Genomic DNA, 5,842 nt, shown 5'->3' on the forward strand with positions numbered 1-5,842 from the left:
AAGTGTATTATGATAAGCTTTACTCGTTCCCCCCCCCCCAGAAGTCAGCAGCTACCCTAAGCTATACCAAACATATACTGAAAAAAATGACTCAGAAAAGCTGAGACGGTAGTTTTTGTTGTATATATGTGCTTTAATAAAACCACAACGATGGTGCTTGCATGATACTTTTCACCATTGTATTGACATAAACATTTTTTTTCCTTTACCACATTTTAGTACTGGATACACACAGTTCAATACTCGATGTCCAATTGCCAACAAGCGAAGGCCGTAACAACAGCCAGGTCAAGGGCACGTTGCGTTGTACAGTCTAGCCATACAAACCACACACACACTCACACAGACACACACACTCACACAGACACAGACACACACACAGACACACACACTCACACACACACACACACACAGACACACACTCACACACACAGACACACACACACACACATACACAGACACACACACACACACACACACACACACACACACACACACACACACACACACACACACACACACACACACACACCGCGCGTGCCAGAATTGATTTATATAAGATGTGCCTGCTTTTACATTGCACAAAGTAGGCTTCTTCTTGCTAATGCCAGAGAAACAGTTGAAATACAGAAGAAGAAAACAAACAAACAAATAAACTATAGTCTTAATTTTACCATGTGCCACAAGGAGTCCATACACTGGGTCACCACAACACGATCTATGCGGGCGCATTTCAACTCCTATTGCTAATGCATTTACCACTCGAGAAGTGATTCACTCGCATTGTAAAAATGGTCGTTCATGTAATCCTACGTCCTAATATAAACGGGTAAGCACCCTGTATTGAAAAAAACGCGTAACGAATAAGTAAACTACGAAAACAATGCATTGATATAAATGAGAGGTTATAACTAGAGTCAATTCCATGTCACCGATAGGGTTTTCAGGTAATATTGCCAGTGAGTTCAAACAATTTTAGATACAAGACTTTTCCAGTCAAAATAGTTCTAAATTGTTCAAACAATCAAGAATGAAAGTTTGAACATGTTTGAACTTATCTATATATGTTGGAACTATTTGGAAAGTAATTGCACAAATATCTCTTTATTTAGAACAATTTACAAACATCTATGTGATTGTTTCACTGTTCGAACATGTTGGAATAATTTGCATTATTTTTCAAATGGTAGATTTGGGTTATTGCCCCCATGAAATTAGGTGCTAATCGCACTCTATTGTCTGCGTCTGTATATTTTTATCTTATATGTCTGGACTTTTGTCTTGAGGTGTCTATGCATGGCACCCAGGCCTAATCCCCTATACTTTGAAGGGATGTGTGAAGTGCCCTGTTCCCATTCCACTGACCCAGTTTTACCATGTTGTTACAATGTTGGAACATGTAGGAACAAATGATCAACCTATTTTCCAACAGTTTCAAAATAATACAAATAACATGTGCAGTGTTAGAAATTTGTCTAACATGTTGGAACACAGCAGAAACTATTTAGAACATTAAATGAATGTTGGAAATTGTTCTTAACAGTCACTTATCTCCCTTAGATTGTTACAAAGGTTTTGAAAATGTTAGAACAAAAGGTAACAAATATCCTCTTGGTAATGTGGAATTGACTCTAAGTGCTGCTTGCTTGCAAAGTACAAAGACGAGTAAATAACCATGGTTGTCTTCATAAACAAAGACCCCTTAGATGACAAAGGTAACCTTACTGAGTTCACCCACACGTAAGTGACCGTGTATTTCGAGACCTCCCATATAACTGAAGAAACCTTACTTTTTAAGTTAGTACAAATACAAAACCATTGGTGCATTACTAGACTCAAAGATCTCATCATAAACCAGACAATACTAAGGCCTGAGGAGAATATGATAAAGCGGTGTTTCATGCTAATACGATTAACTTCTTGCTGTTACCCGCCAACGTTAATTTGAAGCATGCATTACTTTCCTTTGGGTCAGATTGTTCAAGAACTGAACTTTAAATCAAGGTCCTCTGTCGTCATAGTCATCTGAAGTACAGCCAGTAGGTACTAATCTGAGTAATGATGCCGTCGTACTAGTGTCTTTTTAACGTTTCATACACCGCCTCCATCACGGGACCCCTATCTCACGTCCCTTCCAAAAGATTAATGCATTTCCAACCTGGATGTCTCTCCCGAATTCGAATCGGGGTCTCCTTGGTGATTGGAACCTAGACTGCTACCAATCGAGCTACAGGAACAAAATAACAACTAACACCCCCCTGACACTTCTGACTCTTGACGACCGGGATAGTCCTCTAATTACTTTAAACCTAATACTTGCAAACGTAGTGAAGGATCTCCTTGCAGTTTTGGTCCGTCCACTGTCCTGCATACCTCGTTCCCCCCCACATCCAGTTCTTTCCAGTCTGTTGAAAACGCCGCATGTGAACGTTAATGGGCAACTGTTAGTAACTTGCTTGTTACAGATGGTTTCTACAATTACATTAATGATTAACAGTTTGTTTGAGAGAATTTACATGCAACTCCCTTTTTACTGAACACACAAAATAGGACCCAATTCGCGGTCACTGGTTTATATTTTGTCTTCCATTGTAGTTAGTTTCTACCTTCAAAGATGCTAGTCATGCCTTCCTTGATCCTGTTTTTTTTTCATTGCAACAGTTGTTTTCAGATAATGGATTAACAGAAAAAGAATATTTAGGCCATGTTCATTTGATTATATGGATGATATCCTCTCATTACCCGAAAACATTTTGGCAAAACAAAAGTTGCCTTGATTATGAAATTTACGTGGTCAGAAAGGATGAACGCACAGATCATGATAACGTTATTGCGAATAAAACATGTAGGTACTTCATTTGAACATTTCCACTTTTCTTCATGTTCCTCTTCGACGTTGGAATTAATATTGGCGTTCTACATTAGTATCGTTTTCAGATATCTTTTTATTTTTCAAGTTACGGCATATATTTGCTCTTTTGCATCTGCTTTGTACGATTTATAATATGGTCAAACCATTTGTTAAACGGACGAAAATTGATCCGCGCGGATGTCATCCATAAAATCGAAAGAACATGGCCTTACTAAAGAAGAAAGACAATCACCGACCTCTGTGTACATGCCGACACACTGCGCTCGTTCCATGAGATTCATGAAACCTTTTTGGTTGGGTTCTCCGGGGGCCCAGTTCGTGTAGGGGACGGGTGAATCAAGATCACCTGCCCACAACAATTGCAGACCTCTTTCCGTCTGATGTTCCCGCAGTCCAATCCACACCAATGGACGTGGGTCTGGACGAACTGCAATTAAAATTTAAAAAAAAGTTGTTACCTGGCGGTCAATATGAGATTTTACGTGTATTACTTCCGTGAATGGAGTTTGCCTCCTGCGGGGGTATTGCGGTTGACTGTGTCGGTGTGTTCGCAGCTTTAATTGAATAGCCATTTTACGCATTTGTATGTACTTTGGCATGTCATCTGCTATAACCATGGACTGATAATGCATGTTGGTCCTGTGCATCGTAGCAATATTTCTAAATAATGTGATATTACAGAAGACACCCCCAATTTAAATGTGTGGCATAGTCTGCAGCTAGTGGCTAGGTTCTCTGGCTTGCTATCTATACACTACATTGGTTTGATACCGCCTTCATGTTTCAATAAACAAATACCTGGGCATGAATGGAACAGGTTTATAAGGAAGTTGTTATTCCTGGCTAATGAGGTATCAAACACCTTAGCCCACGATAGTTACTTAACGGAATGGAAGTCTCTGCCACATTAATCACATCCGTAAGCTGACTAAGTTCTGTTGCAAATTTCTTCTTTAGGTCAGGCAACTGAACTGATCCAAACCCCGTCAACGACAACGAACTGTGTGTTACCCACTTGCAATGATGAGACGTGTGATGAGGCTGTTCTCGGCAGCACTTGTGATAGATGCCAGCTTTGCACCCCGCTGCATACACCTTTCCTGGGCCACATCCCACCTGGCTTTCGGTGACCCTACTAAGTAGCAACGGCCGTTGAACCGCTCCCATTCTGCATTAGGACATTCTCGGGCTACGAAAGACAACGTTTTTGTGAGCTACAGCTATCTTACTAGCAAATATGCCAATGTGTACATGGTTGTATCTTTTTAGTGACCATTGCTATTTTTTTAAGTGATCCATGGTTGTCATGTTTTATTTAGGCTAGGTCGCAAACTGTACTCCCTGGCCAGCTAACTCCTCTGATATGTTATCTGTCTATTTTGCGAATGTTTACTATTTTTCTGGCGACCTGTGGAGCCTGGTAGAGGCTACGGTATCTTTTCAAGTCCCTGGCAATCCCGAAAGTTATCAAGGAATTTGACAAATCGATCCGCGAAATTAACGTCTGTCCGCCAAATTACAATATATATATATATATATATATATATAATAACATTTTCGTTCCTACTACAGAATTATGTTTTTAACGGATGCCCACAACAAATACCATTCCTTTTTTTGGTTAGGATAAACAGCTCAAAGGGAACATTTATTCGCCCAATACCTTGCTAACAAGATGAGTCCATGCAGACATTCAAAATACAGTCAAACCTGCCTAGGAGACCACCTTTTCAAGGCGACCACCTGGCAACGGCAACCGCTGTTTCCCCATAGGCACGAGTAGTAAGTGGCCTGCCCAAAACGATATTGAAAACAGAGGCGGCGGCACGAAATTTGGAATGGGGGGGCGAGATAATTTTAGATGAAATGTCACTAAGACGAGCGCCGAAGGCGCGAGGCGTCGCGGCGAAGGCGCGACAATACTAGGGGGGTCCGGGGGTATGCTCCCCCGGGAAATTTTGAAATCTAGACCCTCTGAAATGCTATTTCCTGCATTCTGAGGGGCAAATTTTGCTGGAAGAGTAAGCTAAGTTTCATGACATCTCCATTTGTAAAAAAAAATGCAGAAGGGTTTCAGCTTGATTTTGGGGGAACGGCGCCCTCCCGACATATTTTTTCGCCTGAGGCACGAAATGCTCCTACAGGAAAATTTAGAATTCTTGACCCATTGAAATACTATTTCCTGAATTCTGAGGGGCAAATTTTGATGGTAAAGTAATCTAAGTTTAATGACATCTCTATATGTGAAAAAGGAAGGGTTTCAGTTTCAGAGTTTTGGGGAACGACGCCCTCCCGACATATGATTTTTCCGCCGGAGCGCGACATTGAAAACTTAACAATTTTTGGACCCATTGAAACGTTATTTCCTGAATTTTGAGTGGCAAATTTTGCTGACAAAGTAAGCTAAAAAGGTTAATGACATCTCTATATGTAAAAAAAATACAGACGGGGTGCGACGCCCTCGAGCCCTCCCGACATATTTTTCGCCGGCGGCAACGTCCTCCGGAAATATTTTGAAATCTTGACGCCCTGAAATTTTCCTGAATTTTGAGAGGCAAATTTTGCTGATAGATTGAACAAATACAGAAGGGTTTTCGACATATATGCCGGCGGCACAACAATCCGGGAGTATGCTAACGTACGTCGGAGAAAATTTTGAAATCTTGACCCGCTGAAACGCTATTTCCTGAATTTTGAGAGGCAAATTGTGCTGATAGAGTAAGCTAAGGTAAGAAAATCTCTGTTAGTGAAAAGATTCACAAGGGTTCCAGCTTGATATTCGGGGGGGCGACGCCCCCCCACCATACTTTTTTGGGGGGCAGCCGCCCCCCCTGCCCCCCCTGTGCCGCCGCCACTGGAAAAAATATAATTTTGTAGGATCTTAATGTCAATGGGAATTAAACCTGGTGGTAGTTATTCTGTCTAAGATCACATCATGTTCCATCCGTCTATGTGATACTGTACTGATTA

General features: G+C 41.1%; 1 long non-coding RNA gene across 1 annotated transcript; it reads right to left on the reverse strand.

Moving 5' to 3' along the window:
* Nucleotides 1-441: 441 nt before the first annotated feature.
* Nucleotides 442-4,057, reverse strand: LOC136441188 (uncharacterized). Its single transcript, XR_010756863.1, has 3 exons — nt 3,888-4,057; nt 3,109-3,299; nt 442-2,405 (listed from the first exon to the last, which is right to left on the reverse strand). It is a non-coding gene; the product is annotated as an uncharacterized lncRNA (long non-coding RNA).
* Nucleotides 4,058-5,842: the final 1,785 nt, after the last annotated feature.

Source organism: Branchiostoma lanceolatum, chromosome 9, assembly GCF_035083965.1.
Source record: "Branchiostoma lanceolatum isolate klBraLanc5 chromosome 9, klBraLanc5.hap2, whole genome shotgun sequence".
NCBI lineage: Eukaryota > Metazoa > Chordata > Leptocardii > Amphioxiformes > Branchiostomatidae > Branchiostoma > Branchiostoma lanceolatum.